Here is a 13,164-nt window from a genome sequence, read left to right as displayed (position 1 = left end):
TGTGGGCAGTTTGCACCAATCACAGCTCAGCTTTCCTTTCAGCACTGCCTAAAGCTCAGCTGTGATTGGTTGCTGTGGGTAGTTTGCACCAGTCTAAATTTTACACCCTTTGATAAATCTCCCCCTTAATGTTGCTGGTAGAGATGTATACAGTCTTAGTGTTGCTGGTAGAGATGTATACAGTCTTAGTGTTGCTGGTAGACTTGTATATAATCATAATGTTGCAGTCCAGTTAGGTTAGGCTCTTCTGTGGTGAACCTCTACAGATTAGACTAAGTGCGGTCACCAATCACAGCTCAGCTTTCCTTTCAGCACTGCCTAAAGCTCAGCTGTGATTGGTTGCTGTGGGTAGTTTGCACCAGTCTAAATTTTACACCCTTTGATAAATCTCCCCCTTAATGTTGCTGGTAGAGATGTATACAGTCTTAGTGTTGCTGGTAGAGATGTATACAGTCTTAGTGTTGCTGGTAGACTTGTATATAATCATAATGTTGCAGTCCAGTTAGGTTAGGCTCTGCTGTGGTGAACCTCTACAGATTAGACTAAGTGCGGTGTAGTAACGATTCCCTAGGGCATATACCAAAGACAGGGGTGACTTGGAAACCACTAGGCACCCTCTCCATCTGGAAACCCACAAAGGAATTATTTGTTACAGAAGAGTCCTTGCACAACTGTTGCCTCTCCTGTCTCACCAAAGTTCCATGTTGAATGAAGAAACAGAGTGTTTATGGTTGATTTACACTGAGCTGGAGAGAATTTGGGGTAAAACCCTTTGGTCAGTAACCTGCTGGGCTGTTGCGGGGTCCCTTGGGCAATTACCATGGTGGTCCAGAGTGGAGTAGTGACCCACCCAGACTATTGGCACTGCCACCCACAAAAAAGGGAGATGACCCAAGGAAGATGTATCTGCTGTATCGGTGCTTAGTGAAGAATCACAGAGTCTCTTAAACATAAATATAATCTTGTTTACTGTGAAGATTCTTAATATAGGCAGTAGATATTACAGCTTTGCCTTGGTACAATACTTTACACTTGATAAGTTACTTATTACTTTAGAGTTCAGATCTGTGCTAAGAGTAGAAGGATTGATACAGCCGTACTGACTGAGTTGAATGATGGGAGGTAGAAAAGAGGATCAGAAGAGTAGAGAGGAGGATGTAGAGAATGTCCATACCCAAGTAGTACTGTACTCTGCCAGAACTTCAGAGGTAGAAATAGAAGAGTACTTGAAATTAGAGAGAATACTTGTGCCCGTGTTTTGACTCTTTGGTCTTTGTACCACCTATTGCCCACTAGTGTCGGGTGACCCGTCCTAGGGGGTGACACAAGCCCCAGACCTTGTTACCTGGGATTAATCGGTATGCTGAGGGTTTCCTGCTAACACCCGCGTTGCGAGATAGAGTGCATAGGCTTCTAGCAACTTTGCTCTATCTGGATCAGTTTCTTTACTTTTTTGTGAATACTGTCCTGCACTGTGTTCCTCTTGGTCCATGGCGTGGGTTAGGATGATTCCTGACTTGTCCTCTCTAGTAGTGACTTAACACTGCATAGTGTGGAATACGGTTTCTTGAAGAGAAACTGTGGAGAACGCCCTACCTCTACAGACTCTAAAGGTAAAAGACCCTACACTTCCTCTACCCATCTGACTTCCTTCCTACAGCATATGTAAACTGTACTGTGAGTGGGTGAGGAGTGCATGTGCAAAAGTAAAGAGAGAGCTGATAGGTGAGAAAAGTAAAGAACTCTCATTGGTGTACAGATCCATGTGGTACACAAACAAAACAATAACCTTTTGGGTACCACGATATCTTGTGGCAAAACTGTGGTACTACTAGATTACCAACTACACTTAAAAATACAGGCTTTTATGAAGGGTGCAACCAATGGCAACACCCATGGTGGGACACCACATGAGGAATAGAGGAATGTGGACAAGGTGAATAGTTGCTAGAAGGGCATATACCCACACACAGAACATACATCAGTGCAAATAAAGCAAGTGTATTTACTTTAGTTTTTAGCTTTTATCTAACTCGCATCTATTTTAGGTGCAAAATTTGGGCCTTTTTATTCGTGTCAATTCTGCACTTAAAAGTGTCCTGTTATCTTTAATGTGAATGTGCGCCATAGTCTACATGTTGCAGATTTTTTCTACATGTGTTATAAAATGAACAATGAAGACTAGAGTAGTAGACTAGTCTGACTACCGTTCATCATGCCCCCTCACACCATAATCCCTGGAGTGGGACCACTGTGAGATTCCATGGTGAAGGTCTCTTCATGGTGTTGCCCAGACCAATCTCTGACAATAACTGCATCCCAGATAAAAGCAGGACTCATGGCTAAAAAAACCAGATATCTATTCCAACTTCCATTTCCATCTATCTCAGAACCAGGATAGCCTTTGAGAGCGGTTTGCAGATCTAAGACACAGGCCCTTCATAAAGTTCACTCCCTGATGGCATGGGAACATCATAGTTATACTTACCCATCCTGGTGCCCCCACAGTGTAGTGTCACCTGCTCACTCTCAGCCTCCGGTCTCCAGTGATGTTACAGAAGTGGAAGTCACAGAAGGTCAGTGGGTGACCATGAGCGGCGACGATGTGCTACAGGGGCATGGGGATGGGTAAGTATAACTTCTTTATTATATTCCCACATCCACCCACCCTGGATCTTTACACTTTGCCTGAGTTATCCTATAATCATGAGTTGCAAGAAATGTCTTGTTTAGCACTGTTGTCAGCATTTCTTGACTTTCGCTTTTCTGTAAATCCACTCCCAATGGTTAATCATTATACTAATAAGAAAAGTAGATATCGTCTTAAAGAAAACTCCACCTAAAATTGAAAAAATTACAGTGAACATAAGTTCCTTCAATAACACTTACCCCGTGTCCATCTTCTGAATTTGCCACATGATGCGTTCTCACTCCCATACAGTTACATAAGTGAGTCATATGCATGTTTTCTTTGTAACGATGACATCAGCAATTACTATCGCTCTGTCTTCCCATCAGCTAATAAAACTAGGAAAGAACCGATCACTTTTATTCTTTATCTTCTTTTTTTTTCAACAATAAAGAGAAACACAAAAGTTTAACAAAATATGGTACAATAAAGAGGGTTAGCTAATTTCAGTTGTGATATGTGACATCTTTTACAAAAACATTGGAGAACGTGTACTTCTAAAGCCAACATAAAAAAAATATATTTTATTTTTTATATATATATAATTTTATAATATTTTACGTCTTTAGAAGCAGTTTTTTTGTTGTTGTTTTTTTTCAGTTTGCAGCTAGGCATAGTCTTAAAGTGTCGCTGTTGTTATAACTTTCAAAATCTAAATCAACAGCAGATGTGAAATAAAGCAAGTTTGCAATATACATTCATTATTTTATTTTTTATCATGGGAAACACAACACTTCCTGTGTTCTGACTACCCCCCCCCCCCCCCCAAAAAAAAAAAAAATCTGTGTTTTTATTTCAAAAGTACTGTGTTTCCCAGGCTATCTGAGCGCTCACAGAGAAGGCAGTCATGTGATTGATGGACGCATTGAGCCGTGACTCTTTTTACTGGCCGGACTTCACCTGTTTAGTCTCTTTTTTTCAACCAGCACAAGACTAAAAATCTGCCTTCGGAAGACTGGGCCTGGTTTAGCTTTGTTTTAAAGCATGATTACAAAAAAGAAAAAAAAAAAAAGAATGTGAATTACAAACTTGGTTTATAACACATCTACTGTTGATTTAGATTTTGAAAGTTATAACAACAGTAAAACTATAAAGGAGAACTACAGCAAAATATAAAATCTAGGGCAAGAGGTGGGGTGGGGGCGGTCATTGAAACATAATAAAGAAGTTATACTTACCCATTCAGATGCTGCCACAGTACAGTGTCACCAGCTCACTCTCCGACCGGTCTACAGTTTTCTTCCAATTCTAGTGTCATCGTGACCCAGAAGGAATTACCCACTTAGCCAGTCAGTGATTGCAGAGATGTCCCATCTCGGTCACTGACTGGCTGAGTGGGGCTGACACCTCATGTACCGGGTCCCTCATGTACTCTTTTTAAAAAAATGGCAGATGCTGGACTTCCACTTTTAATCACGAGTTACAAGAAATGACCTGAATATGTCTTGTTTTGCACTGTTGTCAGCATTTCTTGACTTTTATTTTTCTGTAAATCCACTCCCAGTGGTTAATCATTATACTAACAAGAAAAGTAGATATCAACTTAAAGAAAACTCCACCTAAAATTAAAAAAAATTACATAGAACATAAGTTCCTCCAATAACACTTAGCCCGTATCCATCTTCTGATTTGCTGCATGATGCATGATAACACAGTATATGTTGGCAATTTATAATAACAGGAAATCAGTGTACTGGGGCAGAATTATTCATACTGTCATAACAATAGAGAGCAACTAAACCAGGCAGGCTGAAAATGTGCCGAATGTAGCTCAGTGGAGCACATTGTATGACAAATTTGCTGCATTTTGCTTGACGTGTTAGACATTTTTTCTTATTTTGTCTAGTTAACCCCTATTTTTCCAACTCTTTTCTAGACATGATCTAGTTAGACACAAAAAGTTTCTTAAACACATAATAAGTTTGGCAAAAGGCTCAGGTTGACTACCTTCTGCATCCTCAGAATGTATCTACAGAGTGGCATCTATTGGGGTACTAAAGGGGCAGCAATACTGACCATGGACACTAGAGGGCTGTAGTTGTTTTAGAGGAATTTGCCTATTTAAAGTTAAATTCCCTAGTGTCCCCATTAATCTCTTCCCCTTGTGAGGGATAGTCTAGCCTACAGTGGCCTAAACCCCCAACCTCTTCCCAATCCCTCCAAGTAAACACAGACACATAGTTGATGGAAACAAAACCTTAAATAACATGAATAACTCTGTATACATTTTATTGTAAACATTTTAAAGTCATGTAAACATGTATACCTCACATTATAAAGGGGTCCTTGAAGGCATCTCCAACTCCTGCTTATTAACCAATTAACTACTTATGAGCTTGATCTCCTCTTACCTCTAGCCATGGGCACCAGACCCAGAGGCCTTGTTAAGGTTATACCTAAATCCTCCCCGGGGACCCTGCCCACGAGGACCAAACTAAGGGTGGGTACCGCCCCAGCCCTAAAATCATTTCCTCCACAAAAGACACATATAGGAGAAGGTATGAACCCTCCCTACCCAATCACTCCTGTAAAAGCCAGCCTTCAAAGACCCGTCCACGGCCACCATGACATTAAAACGAAACACAAACCCCTCCCCCTCATCGCCCGGTACCACCCACCGAATATCACTCCTCACTGTTAACATACACGGCGGGAGGGACTCTTTTCTCTCACACTGCTCCAACTAACCACCACATGTTCTCACCCTCCTTATATACCTACTTTCTGTCCCAACTCCACACCGTAGCTTTCGTTGTCCCCGGATTAAGATGAAGATTAGACCCTCCCTGCTGGGACATTCTTTTTTTTTTTTTTTTCCAAATATTTTTATTGGATTTTTCAAATTTTATCAATAACAATACAGTTACATATCAAAGGGAGATATAAATAGGATACAATATAGTAAGTTTGAAAACAATTTTGCTATAAAGAACAATAGAATCTTAAGAACAAAAATGAATGCTCTACAGGATAGAAAGAAATGTAGATAAAGAATCTCTATCTTTAATATAAGTACTCCTAGGGTGCTCCTTGCCTCCGCCGTCTGATACCAAACAGTATTACAAAAGTGTTTCATAACAGCTTCCCTCTTCTCCTGGGACATAACCTTTATGAGAAAAAATTTCCATTTTTTAATGAAATTTTTTGTGGAAACATCTTTGTTGCGGACTGCATCCAGCATTTCCCAATGAAGAGTTTCTTTAAGCGAGGTTGTTAGCTCAGAAATAGCGGGAAGTGTGCCAGAGATCCAGTGGTTTAGTAAGCCTTTAAGGCCAATAACAGAGTAAGATGAATACATTTTGAGGTTATAGGTTTTTCAGAGGGATCTCCATCCCTGGCCACCACAACATGAAAAACATAACTGAATAGAGTTAGAATTATTCTGAATAAAGGTTTGTACTAATTGCCAGTATGTCTGAATTTGAGAACAAGCCCAAACACAGTGTAATGAATCTGCGCTAGGTTCTTTACATTTTGGACAATATGTCAAGAAATCATCTGGCATGGTGGGACATTCTTAACCAAGCATAGATATTCTGTTACTGAAATATTCTTATTCCAAGTATCCCTGATCAATTCCAAGTATACCTGATTCAGATCAATCTCCAATGCTGACCAGAGGGATCTTCCATGGTGTGTCCTCAGCTATGGGTGCCGCCATCTTACTGTAGCCAGTACACACCTACTGGATGTAATGTCACAATTCTCTATGGAGCCATTGAAACAGAGTCGCCAGAACAGCAGCACTCTGCCTGGCTTAAGAACAGGTATGGGACACAGAAAGGCCTCTTCACTGCTAGGATGGCTGTATTATAGCTTGGTTACTGTGTTGTTACTGTGTTGTTTCTGCCGACCCTTAGGGGTGGCGAGACATACCTGATGATGTTAGCATGTGGAGAGTGGTTATCTTGAGGTCTGCAGGACAGACTATTGGAGCTGACTTCCTTGTGTGGATTCTCGGGTCAGAGCAGCTATATTCAAACAGCCTACAATGCTATCTCTATGCGGCTTAGCTGGTGACTCAGAATCTTCCTTATTGTAAGGAGTCCGGTACTTGCTGTTCACCTCCATGAAGACTGTATAGCAAGCCTCTCAGTGGTGGGCCTCAGATACAGAGTTGGTAAGCTATGTCTTGATCCTCTGTATTTATTCCACCTATGTTTACACTCGGTTCTGATTCCTTAAACTTCCTTCAAACAGGTTGTTTCTGTTCAATTCTGTGCTTCTCCACAGGATGGTGAAGATCCAAACGGACAATGCAACATGCGCGCGTTAAGCCCCTATTACACGGGGCAACGAGAGGGAGCAAGCGAGCATCGACCTTCCCACTCGCCGCCAGCGCTATTACAAATGTTGGCAGCGAGCGAGTAATAGGGGGGCGCGGGGAGCTGTGGGGGAGGCTGGGCTGGTCGGGTGATCGCTGGATCGTCTGGGCAGCCCATAGAAGATAGTGGCGGCTTGCTGCCACCGCTCTTGTTCCACAGAGAGATAGCAGCATATCGCTGCTATACTGATCGTTGTGTTTTCAACAAAACAGGGCAAAACAGCCAATATCCACCGAATACGGACAATAATTGTGTTGTGTAATAGGGCCTTTATATAAACAAACAAGGAGGTAACAGATCTCAGTCCCTTCTCAGAGAAGTGGGGAGAAATTTTTTCCTGGGCAGAAGTTAGGAAAACCAGGTCATTCACAGTCCATATCAGGGAAGTTCAGAAGATTCTAGTGTAGTGTATTCAACCGGTCACATACTGAGGTGTTAATGGTGACGCCACTTTTGTGGTGGTTGGTCGATTTTGTAGTACAGCTCAGCCAGAGATGTAAATGTTGTGACGGCAGTGCTAGTCACCTGTCCTACAGTGTTGAGTTACCTGTCCTAATAGGGTGATACAAGCCCCAGCCTTGGTTACCTGGGTGAAGCTAAGTGTCCGAGGGTGTCCCGGTTTCACGTAGACCTTCTTTACGGTAGCTTTGTCCTATCCAGGCTAGTTCCTCTTGCTTCAGGATACTGCCCTGCACTTTTTAAATTGGTTCACAGTGTGGGCTAGGATTATCCCCAGCTTTTCCTCCCTTGGAAGTGTCCAGCACTGCATAGCTGATATAGTAGCAATACTGGAGAAACTGAGTGTCTCTGGTTGCTTCTGCAGACACGTCTGTCTTAGACTTGACCGAACTAGACTGTCCCGGACAAGGGTCCTGGCAGAGCCAGGCCCTGGCTTGGCTACAGCAGGGTCGTCTGCTCTGTGTGTCCTCTTCCCACGAGAATCTGGGTAGAACTAACTCTACTCTTCCTCCCACCAAGTCACTACTTCCTACAGAGATGTGTAAGAGCCCCTGTGAGTGGTGGAAAGCAATGTGTGCAAAGAAAGGAAGAAGAGGTATAGGCCAGAAAGAAAGAACATCTCTATTGGACAATAGAAGTGCATAATATATAAGAAACAGTAACCCTTTGTTGGTTTCAGTTGTGCAATACATAATAGCTCATATATAAAAATACTGACATCTTGTAGTGAAACCAATAAATACCTTCACCACCACTTAACCTGACAAGAAGCTTTTGCGACAGATGTGACATACGAAACACCCATGGTGGGACACCACACTAGCACATCGCAATCTGACAGTTCTGGGGTATTGGTCCCTGAACAAGGGCATTTTCTAAAGATATTTTATTAGTCACAGAAGTATCAGACAATGAGATACATCTGCAAAGTACATTTGCATTAATATACATAGGTCCAAAATTTACACATACCTTATCCAATATACTAAAGGCCCTATTCCTCGGGCCAACTGTCAGCACTCGTTTGCTCCTCGTTCCCCACTCACTGCCGCCGCTATTATACGCAGCGGCAACGAGCAGGTGAGTGCGGGAGGGGCCGTGGGGCGGCTGCCCGGGTGCTCGCGACATCCATTTGTGTTCATTTGTACCATATCTTATCCAGTGTATTTGCTTGATTAATATCAGAGGCCACTGCACATTTCATATGGCAATTTTGGTTGATAGACGCTACTAGTACTGGTTTAGATGGTATTACGGGGATTTCCAATATCTACCAATAGCAATCTTGGTCACTGCTAAAGCATGGAATGTAATTGTACAGTCCTCAGGGACAAGATCATCCACTCCAATATGCAATAATGCAGTAGTAGATTTGCAAACGAAGAATGCTGCAACACTTCAGTAAGAAGCAAGTCTATTATAACCCATAAGGGGCATGACCAAAAGATATGTATCAATGTGCCCATGTCTAGCCTACAACGCCAACATAAACTGGAACAGGTAGGGAAGATTTTATCTAGCCTCACCGAGGTATAGTACCACCTATAAAGGACTTTTATCAGACCTTTTAAATAACACATGGAAGCTCAGAGTCCAACAAATAATCACATATAACCTGCTACGTCATGAAAGTACCTTTTCTAGTTTTTTTTCTAAGTTCACACAACATTCTGGGCAAGGATTAAGGCACAATCATACTAGCTAAGTATTAACTTTTTTGCACACATTTGTACATGTCATGTTTAGGAATATTATAACAAGCCATCAAGTCTGTAAAGGAAACCAATTGATTAGATTCCCATATGTGACCTACAGAATAAAGTCCCAGCAGCCTGCCAATTGTCTAGATCTAAGTTAGGAATACCATATTTCACAATGGACAGTGAGAGATCTAGTAGTCGAAGTGGTATAATTTTATTTGGCACCACCACTTTTTGCAAAAACCACCACACTAGCTTTCATCGAGAGACTATGTACACCTGGCGATTTTCGTTGCAAAGTTAGAGAGTGTAAGAGTCCCTGGAGGGGCAAAAAATGTTGACTGACCAATGCTTTGACTGGTCAGAACTACATCACTGCCGAATTTGGTCTAACAAGGAGGCATAATAATAATAAACAAGGGCATTTTAAATCATAACTACCAAGTGGGGCCTACTGAAGATAGACCTTATTTCTACAAGGAGCAATACCAAGCTAACAATGTTCAGCTCCCTATACAAGGCAGACAACCTAACAGTACTAGATGACAGGTGCTCATAGGTTCAATCTAGCATACTGTATGTGTTTCCACCGACTTCCATGATATCCAGGTTATTGATAAAGATCAGGCAAGACTAGGCCAAGGTGATAACCATCATACCGTTCTGGCCAAAAAGGTCTTGGTTCACCCAACTCATGCTAATGAATCAGGGGATGTACTGGAGGTTATCCCTCAGATACAACCTGGTGTTTTTAAGGCACTCAGCTTTGCAACAATCTGAAAGCTTTTTATCTGACTAAATTAAAGATTTTCACTCAGGCGATTTCCAAGTTAGGGCCTACAGTCATTAGACTTGTTGGGACCTAACCTTAGACCTTAGCCAATTCTTTATCCTTTCGAAACATTAGAAGCTAACTTCAAATACCTCCCCTTCAAGACCACAATCCTTTTGGCAGTAACTACCTTGGCTTTTCCCAAAATATGTCTCATTTGCAAATATTACTCAATCAATCTTCCATCCAGTGTTTCTACCACCCCCTCTATGGAGGATCCAGTAGACTTATCAATGTTGGATGTTGTCAGGTGTATCAGAAGAAATGAAAATCTCTACATCAGGGCAGGAACAAAGGAAACAAAGCTTCAAAACCCTCCATCTCCAGATGGATCTGTGACTGTATTAACATATGTTACAATACTGCAGGGGTTCAGCCGCAGAATTTACGACAGCTCATTCCACCAGAGCCATGGTTACAACATACAGTAGGTGGAAAGAAGTTGCATTCTGTGACTTGGACTACACCTCATACCTTCATAAAACATTATAGATTAGAGATCCTCTTTGCCAAACAGCCTTGTTGAAACAAATCTGTGTTGAATTTGCATCTACAGAGGGCCATCCCAATGGGGCTGTTTCTTCCTAGATCCCCATCTGTTGTGCTGCTAATAGTGATACTAGGGAAGTTAACATTATGCATGTTAATATGTTTTCCCTTAGTCCCATTAGCAGCACAAAGCATATCCAGCCGGGTCACGGAACAGCCGGTGTCAGACTGATCTTTAGCGCCTCTGAATTTCCCACTGCTCACAGTCCATTGTGTGAACTGACATGTCAGTTTCTCGCTGCGCCGCTAGGGATCCCGGCTGGAGTGTATACTACTGTATGTGTATACACTCCAGCCTGGATTCCTCAGAAGGCAGCACTACGTAAGTAGGATTTTAGCGTGCTCTAGTTGCGCCCATCTCTAGTAACTAGATGTATGCATATTAATAGAAAACCAGAATGCTTCCCCTTTAGTAAAACCGCAGAAGAAGAAACTGTTAAAAGAGCAGTCAACAATAGATGTTTCATTCATTAGACTTTATCAAATATAATTTATCACATTTTGGATTCCAGATGCAATTTTACTTTTTTCCCCTATCATCATAAGTGACACATACATATAAAATAAACATTGATTTATTACATCATAAAAATATTATTATATTTTCCCTGATTTCTGAGTAGTTCATACAGTCTGGTGTCAACATGTATGGTTTTCAAAGTACGGAATATGACATCACATATACCTGAGCATTAACAGGCAGGTTATCGCTACGAAAAGAGGTTGTATTGGACTTTTTTGGGGGGGTCTCATGGGTTGGAGCTCCCTCATCACACATTGATGGCTCTTCCTAAGGAAACTCATTTAATCTTGGGTGGTCAGTTTTATGTGTTGATGACAGTAAACCAATACATTATAGTAGTTTTGTAAGCAATAACCTAGGAGACACTGTAAACATTGTAAATCATAACAAACTGTACAACCTGTGGACTGGATGGGACCTGTGGTTTCATGCTTGTCACTTTGGCATATCGGCTTCCACAAGGTTACCCCAATGCTCTGTGGGCTGGCACAGTGAAGGACGGCACAAATAACATGATAAATGGCAAGTACCTTGATCGCACCCTGGTAAGTGTGTGGGATGTCTATCATTATGCTGCATATAATGGCAGCAACAAAGTCTCTAGGCCCGGCTTGAAGCCTGTATGGGTCCTAGCATTGCTATGGGATCTGGGTTCATCTTCTCCGCACAGTATGTGTCACTCTCTCTGACTCCATAATGTCCTCTTTCTTCCTACTCAGGAACTGGACAAGAGAAACTTCACCAGGATGTAGCTCTGACTTCCAAAAGAAAATAAAACTAGCTCTTGGTGCCCATACTACACTGTAAACAGAGCTGGAATATTCTTTTCCCTGAAAAACCTCTTTAAGCCCAAAGCAAGGCCTAACTTTGGAAGGAGGGAAAGTTTACTCTCCTCTCTATTCCTCACTCTCTGCTAGGCTTCTCACAACTGAACTCCTCTTTCTGAAGAGACAGAAGCTAGGCAAGAGAAGGCGCCTCCCACAGACTGGAACGTTCACAATGTAAAGTGTATGGGCCTACGTGAAGTGCATGTGCTTCCTCTTACTCATGGCCAAGAACAGGGTATAACAACATCACAAAAACAGTACAGAAATATAAAATAGTGTAAAACACCATAAAAAGTGGTTAAAAGGCATACATATACATTAGCATAAGGCACAAATGTCCGACAATAAACCCACAGAGCTCACAAGGTGCACAGAGGGACCCTGAAATAAGACTCAATTGATTTACACGTTTCAGATATCAAAATGACAAAATTAGTTAAGTAAACGAATAAATACACCAGTCAATAAGCACAGGTGTGCATTAGGGTTGACGGGTTTACATTGGAGTGAATGGGATCATGAAGAGAAGGAAGGACCCACGCTCTGACATTAGGGATGGGGAGTAATTTTCTTCGTTTTTTCATTGTTGCCTTCAAAGTGCCATAACCTTTTCATTGCTTTAGTCAAAATACCTATTCGGGGGCTTGTTTTTTGCAGGACAAGTTGTACTTTCTATTGGCACCATCTTTAGGTACATATGTATGACTCTTTGGTTGTTTTCTTTTCCTTCTTTTTTTTGAAAATAATTAACAAAATACAGCAAGTCTGGTGTAGATGTTTCTTTCCTGCTGATAGCTCCCCTTTAACCCATTAGTGACCGCCATGCTGCCTTTTCACGGCGGCCACTAATGGGCTTTATTCCGATGCATACGCCTTTTAACGACTGACGCATCAGAATAAACTGCCGCCCGGCGGCAGTGTGGGAGATCAGCGGTCAGTGTGACCGCTGACACCCCCCTGTAACTGTCCGTAGCGGAGGATTCTCCGCTCTAGGCAGTTTAACCCATTAAATGCCACTGTCAAAGCATGACAGCTGCATCTAACGAGTTCCCGTGTGTACCGGACGGCGCCGCAGGTCCACTTACGTGATTGGAGGTCCCGCGGCGCCGTCCGGTCCCCCGACGTCTCCATGGTAACTCCGGGGGCCTAATGAAGGCCCCCGGGCTTACCATGGATAAGCCATCCTGCTGACAGGGGTGGCTGTGCTACTGCCTGTCAGCAGGATGGTCACATGACACAATACACTGTACTGCAGAAGCA

This window comes from Dendropsophus ebraccatus, chromosome 9 (genome assembly GCF_027789765.1).
Source record: "Dendropsophus ebraccatus isolate aDenEbr1 chromosome 9, aDenEbr1.pat, whole genome shotgun sequence".
Taxonomy (NCBI): domain Eukaryota; kingdom Metazoa; phylum Chordata; class Amphibia; order Anura; family Hylidae; genus Dendropsophus; species Dendropsophus ebraccatus.
Note: the sequence above shows the minus strand (reverse complement) of the source record.